Source organism: Bactrocera oleae, chromosome 3 (assembly GCF_042242935.1).
Source record: "Bactrocera oleae isolate idBacOlea1 chromosome 3, idBacOlea1, whole genome shotgun sequence".
Lineage (NCBI taxonomy): Eukaryota > Metazoa > Arthropoda > Insecta > Diptera > Tephritidae > Bactrocera > Bactrocera oleae.
The window spans coordinates 40,787,717-40,811,528 of NC_091537.1; the positions used below are offsets into that span (position 1 = coordinate 40,787,717).

General features: G+C 36.3%; 1 protein-coding gene across 6 annotated transcripts in view; it reads left to right on the forward strand.

Moving 5' to 3' along the window:
* The first annotated feature begins 4,524 nt into the window (after positions 1 to 4,524).
* vari (MAGUK p55 subfamily member vari) overlaps positions 4,525 to 23,812 on the forward strand; it is a 241,940-nt gene continuing 222,652 nt past the window's right edge. For 5 of the 6 annotated variants that reach the window (XM_070106559.1, XM_070106564.1, XM_070106562.1 and 2 more), the window contains exon 1: positions 4,525 to 4,676. The gene's annotated coding sequence lies outside the window, so the exon portion shown is untranslated. Of the gene's footprint in view, positions 4,677 to 19,535; positions 19,552 to 23,812 lie in introns of those variants that run through there. The other variant, XM_070106560.1, reaches the window with a different exon arrangement.

Genomic DNA, 23,812 nt, shown 5'->3' on the forward strand with positions numbered 1-23,812 from the left:
TTTGGCTGTCTGTTTGATTACCAGGTGTAGCGGTGAAAGTTCTAGCATGACCTCCAGTGCTGCGGTCGGACACGTTCGCATTGCTCCCGACGCGCAGATGCAGGCAAGTCTTTGCAGCTTCGACAGTTTAAGTCCTACCGAAGTCTGCGATGCTTTCGAACCCCACGATACCGCTCCATACGTGATAATCGGTCTCACAATCATGGTGTACATCCACCTGATAGTCCTTGGGGAGCACCCCCAGGATTTTCCAGCAAGTCGGTTGCACACCATGAGTGCTTTTGTAGCTTTGGTTAGGGTCTGGTCCACGTGCTGATTCCATCGCAGTGTGGAATCCAGCGTGAGTCCCAGATACTTGACCGTGCTGGACATCTCAACCAATCTGCCGTCCAGGGATATATTCCTGAGGCCCGGCAGTGACCTCCGTCTGGTGAAGGGAATGATTGTAGTTTTAGCAGGGTTGATGTTTAAGCCAACCGCCCTACACCACCCCTTTGCCAGTCCCAATCCCCTCTGAACGATATCGCAGAGTGTGTCTTCAAATTTTCCACTAGCTAAGATAACAATGTCATCCGCATATCCCTGACAGCGGATTCCATTGCTAGTCAGCCGCTCAAGGAGGTCGTCTACAACTAGGCTCCAAAGTAGGGGGGATAGCACTCCGCCCTGTGGGCAACCTCTTGTTGTTCCCAGACGAATTTTAGTTTCTCCTACTGCGGCTTCCGCCACCCTAGTGCGCAGTACGGCTTCAATCCATCTGCGCACTGGTGCTGCCACACTCCCTTTCTCCAGTGCTCTTGACACGCTCTCGTGAGACGTGTTGTCAAAAGCACCTTCTATGTCGAGGAAGGCGCATAGCGTCACCTTGCCTCCATCTAACGAATTCTGTATCTCTGAGGTTAGCTGGTACAGAGCAGTGTTAGTTGATCTACCTGCTCTGTAAGCATGTTGCTTCTCATGAAGCGGTGAAGCTTTCAGCACCTTCGATCGTAATTCGTGGTCTATGATCTTTTCCATACTTTTGAGTAGGAAGGAAGTAAGACTTATTGGTGGTAAGTGAGTTACAGGTAGACGATTTATCGAGAAATCCGTTACAATATCTTATATCGCCAATTTCAGTCAAACTCACTGTATGTGCGGTGGGATTTATTGCACTTATATGAAAATGTGGAGTATCGCACTCATTATAATAGACCGCAAAATCACATGCACATTTTCTCGAGATTGTGTCTCTGGAGGTTTCTCTGCAGAGATTTTAGGCATCGCGTAAACAGTAACATAAAAGTTCGATCAATGAATGTTAGTTACAAATTGAATGGAATGCGTGTTTGTATGCTCCGTTCCCGTAGTCTGTCTGTCACGTACGCAGACACGTATTCCAATTATATACCGTGAGGACACGTACACAAAATGTAAATATACAATTGCATATATGTAAATAAGAAACAATTAAATTACTCTTAATATGTATAATAATATAATGAGGATACTACCGTTATATATATTTTTTTTAAAGATTTTATAAAAGTAAAACTATCACTTTAAACAAAATATTACAACCAAATTCAGTTTACACTTTTACCGAAATATATAGTATTCCCAAATCGTTGGGCTGCCACCAGAGGGACCAACTGATGTATTTTCATCTTCGTAAATATTTAAATTTTTTGAAAACTTAATTTTAAGAAAACAACTAAGTCAGGAGCGGAGCCTCATCGAGGATACAGAGCACGAAAAACGGCTTAGAAATCTGCTGTAAACCAATACCCGATAGTATTCGAAATCTACAATATACGCAATATGTATTTATACTGTAACGGATTTCTCGATAAATCGTCTACCTGTAACTCACTCTTGAGTTCGATCACTGGATTGTTAAATAAAAGTCCCAATTTAATGGCTACACACTTATCTCTTTTTCTAATTCCAACAACTTAACACTTATTGCTCGTTATTCGAGCTTACAATTTCTTGCTTATAGCTTAATTGTTCTTATCACGACAACACTCCAACTAGAACTGTGTTTGCTGCACAATCCGGCAGCCCTTATATAGTAAATCTGTAACAAAACATTGCTTCTAGAACATTCTGGCAACTACGAATTCGCTAACTAGTTGCTTCTGGCAGTTTATCGTTGATTCGATTTTGTTCTATCATCCGTGTTCGTCACAATACATATACAAGTTTTTATAAAATTAATATATTCACAGAGATGAAAATAAATCAGTTGGTCCCTCTGGTGGCAGCCCATCGATTTCGGAATACTATAGGAAAATTAATTGTAACCACGGCAGCTATAAAAACTTCAATTTGGATAACTTGGTGGAGGAGAGAACAGGTTAGTGAGACAAAACAGAAATTTGAAACGTTTGTATTTAATTTTATTAACTAATTTATTTCAGTAAATATTTTATTAACTAATTTATTACGTAAAAAGTAAATGTATCAGTAAACATTCAAAATGAATTTTTGGCGGAATTCCGGGCGGCGAATTGGAGAATAGCAACAGTTTTGATTTGGTAAGGACTTCAATTTGTATCGTTGTTTTGATAAAATTTATATACTGTAAATAATAAAATAACTAAAAACGAAAATTTAAAAATTAACTGATGAAATAAATAAAGGGTGGGCTTTAGTTTAGCATCCTCCGATTTCAGGGTTTAGAGGGGTATGGTTGGATAGAGGAGATTCTCCAGATCACGAAGTGCGGAAAGAAGTTTGACGCGATTAAATTATGAACACCCCGGTGTTGGACCGACCAGGGTTATTTTTTTGGAGCGCGGCCGAAGGCCGCCAGTGCAGAAAGAAATTTAACGCGATTGAATTATGAACACCCCGGTGTTGGACTGACCAGGGTTATTTTTTTGAAGCGCGGCCGAAGGCCGCCAGTGCAGAAAGGAAATTGACGCGATTGAATTATCAACACCCCGGTGTTCGACCGACCAGGGTTATTTTTTTGAAGCGCGGCCGCCGGAAACTTATAGTTTTCGAGATATTTGCATTTTAAGTTGAAAATTTCACAAATTTCATTTTACAATTTCTCGATTTATGGTTATCTTTTCTTTTATATTATGCACTTATTATACACTAACTTTTCACTTAAATATTTAAGTATTTGCTTTAAATAAGCATTTAATTTTTACACAATTTTCGTAATATGAACAATAACAAATGGGTTCCATGTTGTCAGATAATAAGTGTTGCCATATCTATTATATATATATATATATATAAATATATATTTTGAAAGCGAATTAAAATGAACAATAAAAGAGGATTATACTCCAAATATTATACATGAACTATAATTTTGTTCATTCCCTTCTATTGATAAATTATGGTATTGGATTGGCCAGGGTTATTTTTTTAAAGCGCGGCCGAAGGCCGCCAGTGCGGAAAGAAGTTTGACGCGATTGAATTATGAACACCCCGGTGTTGGACCGACCAAGGTTATTTTTTTAGAGCGCGGCCGAAGGCCGCCAGTGCCGAAAGAAATTTGACGCGATTGAATTATGAACACCCCGGTGTTGGACCGACCAAGATTAGTTTTTTGAAGCGCGGCCGAAAGCCGCCAGTGCAAATAAAAAATCTTAACAAAAAAAAAGCAATGTTAAAGAGAATATACCACTCTCTATAAACTTCAATTTTTATTAAGGATAATTATAATAACAGTGAAGATTTTGAAAATTTGATATTCATATATGGCGTAAAAATATAGTAAATCATCATCATGATCCATTTGTGAAATTATCAGATGCAATAAAATATACGTTTAAGCCATAAAACCTTTTTCTTTTATTAAAATAGAATATTAAGTTCAAAATATTTTGTAGAGGGTGATTGGGTTTTTTATTTATTTTGATTGCTTTCATCCGTTTGGATTTGGCAACACTTATTATCTGACAACATGGAACCCAATTGTTATTGTTCATATTACGAAAATTGTGTAAAAATTAAATGCTTATTTAAAGCAAATACTTAAATATTTAATATAAAATAAATATGTGGAAACATTGTAGTGAAGTGTTAGTGTGTAATAAGTGCATAATATAAAAGAAAAGATATCCATTAATCGAGAAATTGTAAAATGAAATTTGTGAAATTTTCAACTTAAAATGCAAATATCTCGAAAACTATAAGTTTCCGGCGGCAATAATTATATATATTCGAGATCTGGAGAATCTCCTCTATCCAACCATACCCCTCCTAACCCTGAAATTGTGGGATGCTAAACTAAAGTTTTCCCTAAATAAATCTTACATAGAAATAGAGCTGTTGATTTTCTGATGTTCTTATCATTAGTGTCGTCGTTAATGAATAATGGACCTGGTAGCTCTCGTGTTTATTAATATTTAACTAATAATAACTCATCAAGAAGACAATAATTACACATTTGATAGCTGATAATCTCCTTTGTCCATGTTACCGTTTAGATTGTTGAACCAGCTTAGAACGAGATTAATTTCATATGTAAACGTACTTTAAGTCTAGTTAAGGCATAAACCATCGATAGTGAAATAAATTATCGATAGTAAGATGAAAATAAAACTATCCAAAGTTCCATGTATTGTGTTGAAGCTTTAAGTTTCAACTCTTAGTTCAGTGAGGATCATTGTTGCCAAATACTTAATAATTGTATTACAATTTTGTCAAGCAGACGCTACAGTGTTCAATAGGTACATTTTGTGTTATATATATATATAATTCATAAACATGTATAGATATATTAACATTGTTTAATTATGTATGTATAAAAGTCATTGATTTCGTTAACTGTTTAGTGTAGAATTGATTCGAAATATAGTCACAAAAGTAAATATACAGAATCAAGCAAAACGTACACACGTACGCTAAATAACATCAATAAATAGCAATAATTGCCAAAGCAAAATGAAGAACGCCTATTAAAAATTGTGGTGTGGTTTCTCAACGAAAATCAATCTAACCCATAATTCCGAACTGATCTGGGTGTGGTTCAACTTTGGCTGCGATTTAGGGAAAACTTTAGAATACCGTCCCAGAGTTTAGGGAATAAAACAGGTATAGGCGGATAGAGGAGATCCTCTATATCAAGAATATAGATATAGCCGCGGAAAACTTATAGTTTTCGAGATATTTACGTTTTATTAGAATAATTTCCTAATATTTTTGGGAAAACTTTAGTATAACGTCCCACGCTTTCGGGGATAAAATGGGTATGGGCGGATAGAGGAGATCCTCCAGATCAAGAATATGTATAGATATAGCAGCGGGAAACTTATAGTTTTCGAGATATTTGGGTTTAAAGTTCAAAATTTCGACTATTTAAAGTACGCATTTTTCCCATTTCGAATGAGTTATACACTTATATTTTCCACTTTTATATCCACTAACACTTCAATAATTCGTTTGTACACATTTATTTTACATTATATAGTGCAAAAAAAGTTTAATTCAATAATTAAATTATTGTTAAATACTATTATTTCTGACAATAGCAAAAGGGTTGCAAAATTTCAAATAACCAGTGTTACCTTATCGACATCTTTTGTAATTCAGCTGAAAGAAATTAAAACAGATAATACCCCAAATACAGAAATCCAAAACCTAGAGAAATAAACTATTACAAAGCATTGATGTTAAGTATTATGTTATACCCTCTATGACAATATTACTTTTTTCTTGTAGAACTTCTTTTTGCGTTGGCGGCCTTCGGCCGCTCTTCAAAAATAAATAGTTGAAATTTAAATAGTTGAAATTTTCAACTTTAAACGTAAATATCTCGAAAACTATAAGTTTCCCGCGGCTATATCTGTATATATTCTTGATCTGGAGGATCTCCTCTATCCGCCCATATCCATTTTATCCACAAAAGCGTGGGACGTTATTTTAAAGCCGACCCATATTTTTTTTTGGGTTTTGGATATAGGGTATAATCAGTTTTCTTTGTTTCTTTCAGTTCATTTATAAAAGATGTCGGGGAAAACTTTAGTATAACTTTCCAGGCTTTTGGGGATAAAATGGGTATGGGCGGATAGAGGAGATCCTCTATATCAATAATATAGATATAGCCGCGGAAAACTTATAGTTTTCGAGATATTTGGGTTTAAAGTTCAAAATTTCGACTTTAAAGTACGCATTTTTTCGATTTCAAATGAGTGGTACACATATTTTCCACTCTTATATCCACTAACACTTCACTAATTCGTTTGTACACATTTATTTTACATTATATGATGCAAAAAAATTGTTTAATTCAATATTTAAATTATGGTTAAATTCTATTAATTCTCACAAAAACAAAAGAGTTGCTAAATGTCAAATAACTAGTGTTACCTTAACGACATCTTTTGTAATTGAACTGAAAGAAACTAAGACAGATAATACCCCAAATACTGGAATCTTAAACCTAGAGAAATAAACTATTACAAATCATTGATGTTAAGTATTATGTTATACCATCTATGACAATATTACTTTTTTCTTGTAGAACTTCATATTGCGTTGGCGGCCGTCGGACGTGCTTCAAAAAAAATAACCCTGGTCGGTCCAACACCGGGGTGTATCAAAATATTTTTTGCGCAGAACTTCTTGGTGCGTTGTTTCCTGTATCTAGGGTACAATCGCTCTGTTTATTTTATTATTCTTCGTTTACAAAATATATTAGTATGGCAACACTAATGTTTTGACATTCACAACCATTTTGCTATTATCAAAATTAATAAAATTGAAGAATGATTTAAATAAAGCTATTTTTGCAGCATCTAATATAAAAAAATTTCTAAAAACGAATTAGTCAAGTGTTAGTGGATATAAAAGTGTATAATTCATTTTAAATCGCAAAAATACATACTTTAAATAGTTGAAATTTTCAACTTTAAACGTAAATATCTCGAAAACTATAAGTTTCATGCGGCTATATCTATATATATTCTTAATCTGGAGGATCTCTTCTATCCGCCCATACCACATTTATCCCCGAAAGCCTGGGACGTTATTCTAAAGCCGACCCAAGATGTCGATAAGGTTACACTGATAATTTGTTGAAATCCAACCCTTTTGTTATTGCGTGAATTAATAGAATTTAATAATAAGTTAAATATTGAAATAAATTATTTATACTATATAATGTAAAATGAATATGTACAAACGAATTAGTGAAGTGTTAGTGGATATAAAAGTGAAAAATATTAGTAGAATTCATTGTAAATCGGAAAATACGTAAAATATTGGAATTTTTCAACTTTATACGAGAATATCTGAAAACCTAAGTTTCCCGCGGCTATATCTATATTAAAACCATCTTTTACCTACGGGCAAGATATGATATCCTCATGCTTCCTGAAAAATAGTACCAAATATATCTACTTACCTTTGACAAGCATATTTATTTTCTCCTAAACACGGTATTTTTACTTCAGTATGGAAACAGTCATTAGTCAGGTAGGCATTAGTATGGGTATGGGCGGATAGAGGATTCTCCACATCAAGAATATATATATATATATAGCCGCGGAAAACATAGTTTTTGGGATATTTACGTTTAAAGTTGAAAATTTCAACTATTTAAAAGTATGTATTTTTGCGATTTAAAATGAATTATACACTTATATTTTTCACTTTTATATCCACTAACACTTCACTAAATCGTTTTAAGACATTTTTTTTATATATGCTGCAAAAATAGCTTTATTTTAATATTTAAATCATTCTTCAATTTTATTAATTTTGACAATCACAAAAGGTTGTAAATGTCAAAACACCAGTGTTGCCAAATATTATGCAAACGAAGAAAAATTAAATAAACAGAGAGATTATACCCTAGATACAGGAACCAACGCAAAAAGAATTTCTGTGCGAAAAATTCTTGGTACACCCCGGTGTTGGATCGACCAGGGTTATTTTTTTGAAGCGCGACCGAAGGCAGCCAACGCCAAAATAAGTTGTGCGCAAAAAAAAAAACCTTGTTGTTGTTGTTGTAACGGTTATCTAGTCCCCGCTTGGATGGTAAGTGATAGTTTGGTTGTCGTCGAGGTCATCTAACGGGAGGCCTAAGAAACGGGCTGTTTCGATGGGGTCGGACTATAGGGAAAAGGGTGTTAGATGAGTTGGGTTTGTTGGGCATGCAAAGAGGTAGAGTATCATGCGGGTCCTCATTGCATGCAGGACATGTGTTTGGTATATCGGGGTCTATTCTGGCGGTCAGTGCTTGTCAAAAAAAACCTTGACACACCCCGGTGTTGGATCGACCAGTATTATTTTTTTTGAACACGGCCGAAGGCCGCCAACGCAAAAAGTGGATATAAAAGTGAAAAGTACTTGAGTTTGCAAACTATGTATCATTTGGTTTTAGGAAACATAAGTATACGACTTTTAGCCAAGCTTTCGATAAAGTAAATCTCTCGACTGTCGTACATAAACTTGATCTTTTGGGCTTTCAACCAAGATTTCTTCAATGGGTATCTTTTTATCTTTATAATAAAACACAACGAAATATATTTGATGATACTTTTTCAGATTCAATTAATGTCTCTTCAGTTGTTCCGCAGGTTAGTCTATTGTCCCGATTCTGTTCTCGTTATTTATTACCGATATCTCTTCTGTAATAAAATACTCAAACATTTTATTATATGCCGACGACGCAAAGTTTTTTAAATCATATACACCAGAGGCTAAGTAAAATTTACCACTTCACATTTTGCAATTATTCTTCAAATTTCGCCGCTTAACTAATTCAATTTTGCTGAAAATTTGCAAATGGAGAATAATATTTTATTTGAAATTTTTTTTTCACTTATTTTTATACTTTTCCATAGTAAGAAAACTGAAACGATAATCCTTCTTTGAAATGGATGCGATATGTTTAATTATACATTGTGTTTTTTTTCAATATTTTAATAATTCTTGTATATTTTTTCAATAAGTTTAATTTATAACTATTGTACTAATAGTTCTAATAACGAGTTGATCCACCCTTGGCGGCTATAACTACTTAGATCCGGGCGGGCATTGAATAACCTCGTTCGAAATTTTCTGTTCCCACACATTTTCAAGAATTTTTTTTTAGCTCTGCCTTAAAGTGCGGTTTATGTTGATCCACTTTCTTTTTCACAGTGTGTCAACGATGCTCAATCGGATTTAAATCGGGTGAATTTCCGGGCCACGTCATATGTGGTATTCCGAGGTCTTCAAACAATTTCTGCACCTGGAAGAGAAAACATAATGACAGTTAACATTATTTTGAATAGAAAGTATGCAAATGTATTGAAAATCGAAAACCATATCGAACTTACCGATTTTGCCCGATGGCATGGTGCAGAGTCATCCTGAAAGATGGCCTCGGAAATTAAGCGATCTTTCAAACTATGAATAATATTATCTGTCCTGGACGTCTTCCTCCTGTTTCCAATCCCACTCGAACGCTCCAAATGATCGTCCTGGTTTTTGACTTCAGTAAATTTATTACTGTTGGATGGCTGCATCGCACTTTTCTTGCTATCTCGCGAATCGACACTCCTTCTTTTTCCAACGTAAAAATAACCACTTTTTGGTCACGAGTCAACTGCCTATATTTAGCGCACATTATTCTAACCGTTCTTTTTATTGTAAAAGTGCTCGCGAATATATGAAGAAAATTTGTCAATATATTATATTTCAATTTCAAACCACCCAATTGCTTACCTCAGACTAAAAATTTAAAATTGTATTGAAAAATAGCGTTACAATTTCATTTGAAATGCCAATTCATTTGAAAAGCTCAGGGATAAGGTTTACGTGGCCACTGGTGTACTTCAACTGATGAAAGGTGTCTGTTGCAAACAGACTGAAACAATTTAGTTGCTTGGTATGATAGAAATGATTTTCCATTGAATCTCAAAACATGTAAGACGATGTGCTTTTTCCGTTTCTCATTGAACCCCTCTCCTTATGAAATAAAAAAGACTGAAACAATTTAGTTGCTTGGTATGATAGAAATGATTTTCCATTGAATCTCAAAACATGTAAGACGATGTGCTTTTTCCGTTTCTCATTGAACCCCTCTCCTTATGAAATAAAAAACTATAGACTAGAGAACGTTTTTAACTTTGTTTGATGATGATTGTTTGTGATTTGAGAGCTACTATGGATCCTAAGGTCAACTTTAGTCTTCATATATATATTATTGATACAAAAGGTACATCTTGAGCAAAAGGTGTTCTCAGTTTTTTTAAACGTTGGTCTAAAGAATGTAGAGATCCTTAGACTTATTATGGAATATGGCGCTGTTGTATGTAAACCTAGTTACCAAATCCATTCTGACAAGTTAGATGTTGTTTAAAAACAATTTTTACTTTTTACCGTAGGGCACTTCCGATAGAATTCTAGATTAAGTCTAGCTCCGTACTCTAGTCGTTTATAACTTATAAATATATCTACACTTTCTAACCGTATGGAAATGCTTGGCATAGTATCCTTAGTAAAAATCCTGAATGGAACAGCTTGCAGTTCTTTTCTCCTGTCTGAAGTTTTAAATTGAATGTCCCGGTTCGCAACGAACCATTCTGTGGCATATGTCATGATTTTAATTCTCATTCCTGAACATTTTTATTATCTAACTCACTTTTCAAAATTAAACAGATTATATTGCTTTTTTGCATATTTGTTATAGCGTAATTTTAAATCTTAGCTGTTGAAATAGTTGTTTCTGTAGCTGAGCAATTTTAGATCTCGACGCTTAAACACTCTCTTGTCTTTTATTACTCGGCTTGATAAATTTGATCATATTACATGCGTAATTTTGCTACTCTTTAGAGCAAAGCACAAACATATTGAACAGGTGACAATTCTACTCCATTTAATAGGAAATATGCAAAAATGATTAAAACAGAACATAAGTAACTTTAAACGAATTCGAATTACCCTGAAAAGCTTATTTCTAATCCTTTTTAACGTGAAGTCATTCATTTTCAATACTCTCACAGCAACACTCATGTTCTTTCAAGAAAATTTTAATTTTTTGAAAAAAAAATAAATTAAAATTTACATATCAGTTGAAAGCAAATGTCATTTGCTTCAAACCGCAAATACTTCGAAATAAAGTAAATCATTCGGTTTGCAGGACATCTTAATTAAAATCTATCGAAAAAAACAAAATCACATTAATTTCATTCGGTTTCTGGAACATGCCTGATTATCACCTATCAGTAAATTGTATGTGCGCGTACTGCTCTATAAGGACTTGTGTACCGTAAGTATGACATTCCCAAACAAATGATGTATACACAAACTTATATAAATGCCTACACATGTAAATATGTCACCAAAAAAAAAAAACTGCACACATTGTTCTACAAACACAACAATAACCTCAAATAGCATAATCAGCATTACAAGTCATTATGGTAGACAAAAACTTATAGTAAATCATACAACAAAATGTTCATTCTTGAACTCAAGTTCACATTCCACAAGCAAAGTTCATTCATAAAAAGCAAATATTTTCACCTCCCCCCGAACGTGCGCTTGCTTACAATCAGCTTTTCGCGAAAATTTAAATATCATAAATTTAGCAACTTCGTGATGTTCCTTCCAGGAAGAAAAAGTGAAAACTCCGCAAAACAGAACATATGGGGACAGAGGTGGCAACAGATGTTTTTTCGATTTAAAATATTTGTCTACGCTAAGTTTAAAGTTATTTGTCAGTAACTGGCAAACCATTTCAATTGACGCTGTCGTTGGAATAATAACGCTGCAATGGATTCTACTAAGAATTAGGGCATAACAAATTAACAAACATATAAAATGAATATGTATTGCATATGCGTTTTTATGTTTGCTTATTCAAAGTATACATTTGCAATTCCCACAACAGCCGGTTCTACGTTACTCAAATTGACTCGGATATTATCCGGCCAAGGGCAGTTCGGATCTCGGCGATCTAACCCTGTTTGGATCGGTAAGTTATAGTCCAAGTTTGGTGTCCTTAGAGCAACACCTTGCAGCAGGGTTGCTCCGTATCCTCCTGTAGCGTGCTGGCATCGAGTCCAATGTGGGCCCCGAGGAATTCTTCTGCTGTATTTGCGCGAAGAGGCTCCATCCAAGCTCCACCTCGGTTACGTGCAATACATGTAATGGATGGAGCCATCTTAAGATCTGCTTAGGCCTTAAAACCCATAGTGAGTGGACCGCGAGTTACGTGGCCCCATGCCTAAACGGCTGTGCAATCTGCACCATGTTCGGCTACTTCGCCACCACTCCAGTCGAGTGCCCAAGACGATTCCCACAACAGCCGGTTCTGCGATACCGGAATTGACTTGGGTTTTATCCGGCCAAGGGCTGTTACTTCGGCGATCTAACCCTGTTTGGATCGGTAAGTTCTAAATTTAGTTTGTCATTGGAGCAACGCCTAGCAGCAGGGTTGCTCCGTATCCTCCTGACCCGTGCTGGCATCGAGTCCAAGGAATTCTACTGCTGCGTTTGCGCTAAAAGGCTCCATCCAAACTCCACCTCGGTTAGGTGCAATACATGCAATGGATGGAGCCATCTTAAGACCTGTTCAGGCCTTAAGACACATAGGTAGTGGACCACAAGTTACGTGGCCCCATGCTGTCAACGCAATAATGCGACATCTGCCTCAACGGCTTTGCAACCTGCACCATGTTCGCGCACTGCGCTGCCGCTCCAGTCGAGTGGCCAAGACAGGACCTCCACTGCCCTAAGGAGCTCACACCTTCATCCCGCTCCAATGCTCGTGCGGGAACCACTCAGCAACTCCTAGTTCCTCGTACAGTCTGTTCCGTGTGTCAAACCGTCATACGTCGGAATGTCGCATCAGTCAAGTGCAGCTCTTGTAGTGGTTGGTGTCACTTTCCGTCGTGTTCCGCCGTGCGCACCACGCGTGAGTGAAGTGCAGACACCAGAGCAAGATCGAGGAAAGAGTTGCATTTATGAGCCGGGAAGGCGTACCGATAGCTGCGGCCCAAGAAACCAAGCTAAACAGCCGCTTAGATCTTCTGAGCTTTTAACGTTTTACGTAAGGATCGCGAGCGAGATAATGGTGGAGGTCTAGCCTTCATACTGCTCAACACCGTCCAATATAGTCTAATCGATGTTGACATTCTGCACAATGTATGACGAAGCTCCCACCAGAATTATGGGCACTTGTAATAGCTCGCCAGATATTACCATCGCTAGCGGTGGTGTGATCAATAGCATAACCTAACGACCTATGCTAACTCTCGCATCAGAAACCTCCCGACTTTATTACTGTGGACAACCGCACCTTTGTAAACTTAAATAAAACTAACTGGATCGGCTTTATAGAATTTGCCGAGAGCACTTTCACTCTACTACCCATTCCTATGGACGTCATCGTTGGCGCGCGTCAATTTTGCAAGGTGATCGATACTGCTTCTGCTCGCTTCATACTGAGTGGAAGAATTGCGGAACTCCGCTTTTATATCCTAGCCAAAGCAGCTGTTTTAGCCAACAGGCGCGACACCTTACACCATGCCGATCCCTGTGATCCCCCAATAAGTGATCTCAATTTGGAGATTCGGCAAATGGTAAACAAACACAAGTGTACAAAATGGATAGAGCATTTGAAGTCCCGCAACCTCTCAACCGGTGTGAGTAAGATTTGGACTTGTCTAATCCGAGGAATGCCAAAAGACCGCACGCAACTTTCACCGATGAGGAGGTTCAAAGTGTCATCAATAAGGCCAAATCGCCCAAATCCATTGGCCTTGACGAAACAAGCATGCTGATGCTAAAACACCTAGGCTCGACGGAAGTAAGCTATCTCAACAAGGTCCTCAACTTGTCACCTGACCACTTTTCAAACTTGTGAAACCCGACGAAAAAGGAAGGTCTCAAGGTCCGATAACTCTCCTTTCCCCTGTAGTGGAGGCACTTGAGGCCTTGCTACTCCCTACATGCACTCACCACCTGAGTCTAGTAGACCATCAGCATGGGTTCCGAAAAGTGCACAGCACCACCACAGCACTTGGCGTCATAAACGCCCAGTTAGTTCATGGCTTAAACCAAAAGCCACCCTTCGAGAGGACGATCCTCGTGGCATTGGTCTTTCAAAAGTTTTTGACACAGTCAACCACAAAACGCTACTTGAGGGAATCGAACAATCCACGCTCCTCCAATGCTGAAGAGGTGGACTATGAACTACCTGAGTGGTCGGCAATCTTCCGTAGTGTTTCGAGGTCAAAACACCAAACTGAGAAGAATCGATAGCATATGCTTGAAAGTAAACAGCTATCTTTGCGACCTTTCTCGCTTCTTCGCTGCATTAGCCTAACACTCCCTCCCACTAAATCCACAGTGACCATATTTACAAACTGGACGAAGAAGTACAGACTGGATCTAAACATTAAAGTCGATGGCGTTAAAATTCCGACCGTCAATAACCCTAAAATTTTAGGTGTTACACTTGAATGCAAAAAATTTCAAAATCCTCAAATTGCTTGCCGGCAGCTCTTGGGGAAAAGACAAAGAAGCGTTGCTGGCAACTTACAAGGCAATCGGGCGGTCTTAAATTACGCTGCACCAATATGGTCGCCGCCATGTAGTGCAACGCAGATACAAAAGCTCTAGAACAAATGCAGTCCGGACTAGGATGCCTGTTGATGTCTCCAATCGAAAACCTATATAGCGAGGACCGTATGCTTCCAGTAAAGGAGCGTAACGAGCTCCTCCAAGCAGTTTCGGATACTGTGGCAGGTTAAACTCTTATACAAAATCGGGTCCTTTTTCGTATGGTTCGCCCCGTCGGAACAGCTCTTTTCCTGGGCCTCCCGTTAGATGACCTCGACGATAACCAAACTGAAACTTACCACCCAAGCGGAGATTAGATAACCGTTACAACAACAATATGTATTGCCTCACATGGGCCTATTGCAGTGCGAACGCATATTATGTATATAACGAAAATTGTGTATAAAATAAAATGCTTATTTAAAGCAAATATGAAAATACTTGATATAAAATAAATATGTAGAAACAATGTAGTGAAGTGTTATTGTATAAAAAAAAGAAAATTAACTATAAATCAAGAAATTGCAAGATAGGTAGGTAGGTAGGTAACGTGGTTGTTTTTCGACCCACCTAGGGCTTTAGGAGGCCCATTGTGATACCACCGGGACTGTGGTCTCCTCACTCTATTGGCTCCACTCTGAACCACCCCGTACTTCTGATGAACTTCATCAATGAGACAAGTTTTATCCGTGCAACCTCCGAGACGCCGTCAAGAAATCCATGACCGATGGCTGCGATTCTTTTCCTATATAGTGCCGCGCAATCGCATAGAAAATGTTTAATGGTCTCCTCCTCTTCTACTTCCTGACAGCTTCTACAATAGTTGTTATATGGCGTACCAAGTCTACTTGCAAGTCTGCCTAGACATTGGCCTGTTAGTACTCCTACTAGAGTTCTTATATCATTCCGTTTGAATTTTAACAGTCGGCATATGCGGCTCATATTCCATTCATGCCACGTTTGCCTGCTAGCTGAGCAAGTCAGGGACTGATTCCACTGATACTCGGCTATGTTAATGACATGTTTGTCGATTAAGGATCTAAAAGTAACCAGAGACATACATATGTCCTTCTTACCAAAATCTAGTTGACGGGTGGTGCCTGTTCTGGCTAGTTCATCTGCTACACAGTTCCTGGGGATGTCACTGTGTGCTGGGACCCATTGCAGGTTTAACGTGAAATAGGATGTCAGATCCACTGGAAGATCATGGCATTCTTTCACTGTCTTCGACGAAATCGTATGAGACATCAGAGATTTCAAAGCCGCCTGGCTGTCTGTATATATAAATATATTTCTTGTTGTGATCATACTTCTTGTCCCTACAAGACGGCTTTCTTTAATTGCGGTGACCTCCTCTTGGAAGACACTGCAGTGGTCTGGTAACCGGAAGGCGATTTTGGTATCTAGTTTAGCTGAGAAGACACCGCCGCCTACTCAGTTATCCAGTTTGGAACCATCCGTATAGATAAAATTCAGCTGCAAAATTTTCCTAATTTGGATGAATAACTAAATTATTTAGAAAACTACCTTTTGGCCTGTTATGGTGACACACTTGATAATATAACCAGTTTGAAACAAAGATTTGCATATTTAAAAAGATCTATCAAAGAAAATGGTCTAAAGCTCACAGAAAAGAAACTGTAATCCTAAAAATTAATGAGAATTGGTTCAGCGGACCTTTCGACAAATGTTGGATATCGAATGGAGCGGCCATCTTAATCATTTAAACATTGTAGTGAGAGGACTAAACGAAGGAGAACTGAAGAATTGCTCTCTACTTTCAGTGAAGACGCAATGCAGTAGTTTCGCAGTAAACACCGCACTACAGGCTCTGGGAAAAAGGAACGCTTCGAAAATACTTGGCGTTATTAAGAATTCTCCAAAACGTGAAGGGAAATACAGAAAAGTTTACAAAATAGCAGAAGAGATCGAGCAAAAATTTCTTGTCTTACACCACTGCTAGATCTATCAATGTTTGTTGAAGCGGATTTAGCCAAGCGTTACTCAGGGCAAAAAAAAATAAAGTTACCCACCCAAAGATTGTATAATTGTTGAAAATTTGATTGTAATCCATTCGTCGAACAATGTGAATATCTCCCAAACGGCTAAATTCACTGAGAACGAGCGTCTTTAACTTAGCACCTCTATCGACAGTGTGAAAATATATCGGTACTGTTAAAAACTACCGAATACGCGATAAATCAAGCACTTAATACTCCAGAGCCATAAAATTTAATCTCTGAGATGGTATGAGATGACTTCATTGGAATCGCGTTCAAAATTAGGCAGTGGGAATGGCACCGCCCACTTTTATGTGAAAACCCATATCTTGGGATCTGCTTAGCCGATTTCAACCAAATGCGATCCATAACATTCTTCTCATATTTCTATGCTATAGTGCGAAAATGGGCGATCGAATTACAATTACGCCTATTTCCCATATAACACCATTTTAAATTCCTTATGATTCTTTCACTTTCCACTATGCAAATCCAGCAACAATGATTGTATCGGGGTAAACTTTGCGTAAATAATGCGTAATGTATTGAATATATCGATATTTTAAAAGTTATTTCCATAATTGAAACCTGAAGTATGACAAAGTTTTTTACGAAAGCAGCCTATGTATAACAGTATTAGCTTTTTGGCTACATTCAGTACAGCTCTTTGATATGAAAGCAAAAAACATATGCTTGGGCATTGGATGTGCGGATTCAACGGAGATTTCACATGAAGCCGTGTGTGTACATACATATCTGTTTTCTTACATATGTTGTATTAATTATATAAAGAATCGATGCTTTGAGTGGTCAAAAAATGCAGTTTCAGTCGTTCTGTGAGAACTCGTATCTTCGTGGTGAAGAGTGATCAGTCTTTGGTGGTGGTTATTTCTGATTATGGGTGTGACATGTCCAGTTTTTCTTGGATTCGGTTCGTCTTGAAAAACCCATACAGTCGACTGTTGTTTAATTTCGGGGTAATACGTGTAAACCCACAATTCATCATTAACATTTCTCTCCTTTTTTTTAGAGCGATTGACAAATTGTGTGGGATCCAACGTGAACAATCAAATGTTCATGCAATATTGAATGTATGCTGGTCCCACTGAGGCCTATAGTTGTGCCAATCTCACAATAGGTCATATGACAATCTTGCAATATTAGTTAGCGCACAGCATCAATAGTTTTCGGAGCAAGAACTGATTTTGGACGACCGTCACGAAATTTAATGGCTATACACTTATCTTTTCTTCTTAGTCTAACAACTTAACGCTACTAGTCATTATCCGAATTTTTAACTTATTTCTTACATCTCAATTGCTCTTTACACGGTAGTACTCTAATTAGAACTGTGTCTGCTACACAATCCGACAGCCCATATATATTAGATCGTTAACAAAACTTCGCCACTCGAACATTCCAGCAACTACGAATATCGATGTCTAGTTAATTCTAGCAATTTATCGTAGATTCTATTCTGGCACCTTGTTCGTCACAATATTTTAAGTTACTATAAACAACACAATTAGCGCTCGTATGTCAAAAAGTTCTGAGTATGTATAACATCAAAAAATGTCAAACTTTACAATAAAGTTGTGAGTTGCCAGACTACAACACTAGGGGTGCCAAATCCCGAAATATAAAAGGCAATCCCTACTTATAACTGTTAGTGTTTTTGCGTTCTTACTTCAAATAATTATCTGCCATATCATTCCTTCATAGCACATTAAGATAGACTTAAACACAACAAAGGATGTGAACCTTACCCAATTTGAAAAGGATGTATTCTTCCAAATCATCCACTTCAAAATTGTTAGAGCAATTCAATTTCGGACTACCCTCTGCGTCGCAAAAGATAACCTACTTATATAAATATTTTTTATTAGTTTCCTTCGCCTTAAATTTGGCAGAGTTGTGCGAATTTTGATATTTAAATCTCTTCATAACATTCATATCACTCACACGAATTTTGTCCATACCTTTACTAACAACAACCCACTGTACACTTCATCCTCGTTTCGAATTTTTAAAAGCGTTTTATGCAAAATTTAAGGCTCTACCACTTCAGCAAAAAATATGTAGAAATAGATTTTCATGTTCGTTTTCTATAAACAATGCGCGCCTCCACAAATTTACAAATTTTATAACGTATTTGACTTATTTATTATTAGAGTTATATGCGTATACATTTTTTGTGAAAAATTAAAAATTTATTGTAAATTGAAATAATTTGGAAGAATAAAATAATTTTTTTAAATGCATGACTACTCATAACTTCTCCGATACAAATAATTATTAATTGCTTACAAGTAAATTATCAGTTTATAGATTTTTATGATTAATATTATAAAATAAAAGAACACAAACATATTAAAAAGACTATGGTGATAGTAGTTTCGTTTTGCAAAAGCAAAGGAATAAGTAAACACATGAAAACTAGGTAGGCTCTTATTATTCTAAAAATGAAATTTATGTTTTCAAGGGGTTATGTAAATTATGTATGTGAGCCTGAACCACAACTATTATTTTCATTTCAATTTCAACAAAGAAATTTATTAAAAAATGTAATTGTTGTCTAAATACATAATTAGCATAATTAATGTTTAGGTTGTTTAAAAATATCATGTGTGCATAAATAATAAAATATCGGATCATAGTATCTATGGTCATAGTTCGATCGGCTTGTGTGTTTACATTTATGGCAAAATTCCGTTTGTATTTATTTATTTGTCTTTCTTAATTTTTTTTTAACTAGCTGTCTTCGGCCTCTACAAAAAATCAAACAACAGTATTTAATTCGTTTTCCTTCGGTCATTCACCCAAAGTTTCAACGTTTGGATTGAGTTTATTTATGTATACCGGTGTTTGTGCAACTATGTCATTCCGTAGTAAAATATAAGGATATCAATATATATCACACCACATCACTGATGTTAATATCTATTCATTATTTGGAATGACCTTGTTAATGGTAAACCCTTCGCTTCCAAATAAGTTATGATTTCAGGAAATTTGTTGAAATTCGATTACATATTATATATACGAGGTGAGTTGAAAAAATAACGATAATTTTAAAATTTCTCGAGTTTGGAGATTCCAATTGTAAACGAAAATCATCAAGCTCAGAAAAACATGTCTAACTTTAGCGGCTGCCATCAACAAAGTAATCAATGAATATAGATGAAAATTTTTAAACTCCCGTTATTTTCTAAATACACCTCGTATATAAAAAATCCGGACATAGTTGGAGATGTTCTCATCAGCTTTATGGATTCAGCATCTTTTGGGCTCAGTGTTTCAAGAACCAAAACTGGAAATTTAAATTTTTTTTACAAAACTAAGATAAATGTATTCTCCAAAAATAATGGTTTAATATTTTGGTAATATTTTACAGTAGAGCCAATAGTGAATACTACACTTCGGACAGAAAATCTTGTTCAAATGTACGATTTTTTAAATTATTGAATTTAACGATGACCCAGTTTTTGACCACTATACTATATTGAAAATATGGTTTTCTGTTGAAAATTAACTTACCTTTGTTCTCTCTTCCATGTTATGTGCATAAAATCATGCCGCCTTCAACCATTTAATCTATCTAGTTATGATCGGTTTTTGCGTTAACTCAATTTTTAGTTTGTAGCGTATACTCTCTGTTCGTAACAAACGTTGCTGTGGTTTTACAACAAAACAGTATACGGTAAAGTGGTAGAGGTGCATATAGAATGTGTTTGGTTGCTCGATTGAATCGTTAACATAGAACACCAAGTAGGGAATTACCCATATTCTAAAATATTCGCTACTATTTAGCAGAACTACATATGTAACCAGTTAGGAAGGACTCTTGCAACTTGCAGTTACCAAAGCCGGCTAAATTCCTTCAGGTGTTGGCAAAACCTTATATTAAAAAATTTTGCAAAAGGATTCAACATTCATTATTTGGCGAAATCCTGAACGGATTACAATCAAATTTGGTATTTTATTAAGTTACATATTTTATAGATCATATACTCATTTAGTTATATTGTTATAATGTTATATGTAGTTATCTCCAAATGTGATATACAAGTATGTGATTTAAACTCAACCGGAGAGGCTAAATTTGATATACTGAGATGAAGTGGAAAACGTCAAACAGAGGATGTTAGTTATATATTGGCTAGGTCAAGTTTTCACCCAATTTTATCCACTTTGAGCACAAAGATTTTTATTGCGTATGATGTTGATTTGAATTGGACACATAAATAGTACATTGTTTACTTTGAATTTTGTGTTAAGTTCTTGCGAGTATTTAATTTAGTTTAGGAACCCATAATTATTTAGGCGATATTTTTTAAAATATGGAACGGGGAAAACATTACTCGCAGTAAAAGACAGCGATTATATGCGAGATGAGCAAAAATGGAAAAGCTCCTGCCGATTTGCTGAAATAATGCTTAGCAGTCGAAAACCCTTATGTAATGGTCTTAATACAACAAAAACAGCCATCTTGTGGCAACAAAAGGATTTCAAGAAAAGCCATACCGCGTAAAACTGATATCAGTGGTGACAACATCATAGTACGGAAGAGCAAACCCGATCGCTTTAAGTCAGAGGAATTATGTTCGAAGTTAATGAAATATATGGTGTGGATGTGTCTAGAAAGCTTGTTGGAATACGACTTAACGAAGATCAACTTCTTGGAGGAATTTGCAGGAAAAAACCACTCCTGCGAAAACACCATATCAAAACTCGACTATTCAAAAAAAGCATTGGTCTGGGACACAATTTCATGGTATGGCGTGGGGCCAATTGTTCGCATAAATGGTAAAATAGACTGGTATCAATATTTGGGTATACCTAGAAATATAGTAGAGACATTTGTATTTGAGTTCATCCGCATAAACTGGACAATTAAGCAAGACATTGATCCGAAGCACACCGCAAAGGTAGTAAGGCATTGATTCAACAAAGATACAATTAGGATATTATATTAACCTACGCAAAGGCCGCATCTGAATCCAAAAGAAAATTTATGGAATGATGTTAAGAGAAAAATAGCAAGAAAAAGTTAAAAAATGTGGATGATGTATAGGCCGGATTTGAAGAAGCAGGAAACTGAATCCCCAAGAAACGATGTCAAAAACTGGTAGAAAGCATGCACCGAAGATGTGATGGGGAGCTAAAAATCGTGTATATAGCACAAAGTACTAATCACATGAGCAATCTTATGCTATTGCAGCAAAGAATACACCTCATGCGTACTTGTGTATTTTCCTTACTTACTGGCATTCCTAAATAAAAGCGCTGAGCGTCGTGTTTGTTACTGCTCAGCGTTAAGACCGACTCGGCATCCCTAAATAAAGCGGTAACTTTACATCAAAATCTCACTTAAATTCTAAAATTAGTACCAAAGAAATGAAATGTAAAACAAATTAATTTATTAAATTCACACATAGACACTTTGGCTGCCCGAAAGGTTATAAGGAATTCATTTGGAATTAAGAGTACCCACCGACTTGTCTTAGCTGTAGTAAATCTGAGTCCTTAATATTTTATTACTCAGAATTCTGCTTCTAATGCCATAAGCCTCTCTAACGTTTTCAGCACTGATAGTTTAGTTTTGAAATCCTTGTCAATAACATAAGAGCTCAAGTTCCCGCAAAGATTGATAATCTTCAGAATTGCTTTCTTTAATGGGTTCCTCTTCAATTAGGTAGTTGTCCTTATTCCAGTTATTTATTTCTTTTTCTGTAAAAAAAACCTAATAAAAATTTATTGTTAATTTTTTATTTTGAGTTAACACCATACTTCAGGATTTAATCCTTCGAGAATATTTGCTGCTTATTTTTCTAAGCTTTTAGCATCTGCTTTCATTTGGTTTTTCAAAACATTAGGCTGAAAGTCAAATTTATCATCGTCTTTCAGGTTGACAAAATTTAAAATATTATATTTGTCCAGCAATTCACCAAAATCTCCTGTCCCACCTTATTCCAAGCTCTACCTGAACTGAATGTTTTAGTTTTTCCTGCATTTAGGCTCAAACCACATCCACAATCTCCCCAAAGCACCCATCGAACTCAATGACTGGTGACATTTGTCGCTTGAACTTCAAATGTCTTTTTATTAGAGGAATCTCATTTTATGTCTATGATATCAGTTCAAGCTGAGTATTATAGCACTATTTCTGACAACTATGCTGATATTTCATGGCAAAGCTTAATAACAGTCATAGTGTATATGGATTTTAGTCGCCTCTTTCGACGGGCATACCTTACCGCGGACAAATTCTAACCCGCTGGGGGATTTTGTACTGGGCAGTTAAAGTGTTTAAATACTCTGGAATTTTTGGCTTTCCAATTACAAGCAATTTGATCTTGACTACTCCAGTAGCATTGGCACACGCCAAATTTGTGATACGCTATTCAGATTTCAGATTTAAGCGTACGATTTTCTTGGAACAAGTTTCCAATATTACCCGGATTCATCTGCGATCTAATTTTTTCTGGACATAGTCCGATCTCCTGATTTTTACTTTGTAACTTGGTTTTGAACGGCTTCACTAGTTCCGGTCGCGGAGATAATTTTTTCTCAGAGATTGAAATAACGCGTATACCATGACGCTTTTGAATATTTTGAAGCCATCCATCGCTGGTAAAAAAAACCTGTGCTTGCTTAACTTGACACGGCGCTCCTTAGCTTTTTATTTTAAAATTAATTCGTTGATCGTTGTAATAAAAACCATTTGTAAAATGCCTTTTTCATTGTCAGAAGTTCTGAAGTACGGAGCATTTTACGTTTCTCAGGGCCCGATAGCGTATTTTTAACACATTCTAAACATGTTTTTCTTTTCTTACAATTGAACAAGTTGTGGACTTACCTATATTGAATTTTTTGGATAGAGCTGTGGCACCTTCGTCCCATTATGCAATTAAATACACTTGATGTTAACCGCGCTTAACTTCGTTTGTCATATCAATTAAAAGCGATACAAACGTAAGAGATCAGCCGCCAGTACCGTTACTAGTCACCGATAAAGCGCTTTTAAATAAAAAAATACGCATTTAACAACAATAGGGCACGCAACGGCCGTTGCACAGCTGCTAGCTTGCTATTTCCAAAGGAACTAAAAACAAGTCTTACACTCCTGCAGTGATTACTGCCTTCACCAAGTTTGACAACAAAAAAAAAAAAAAATTAATAATCTGTAATCCTATAAGATGACCCACGATTGTTAAAAAGAATAAAATTTAACAAACTGTCAGACTTAGGAAAAAAATGTTTAACTTTACTGAAAATGAAATGATTACATGAAATTATTACATTTT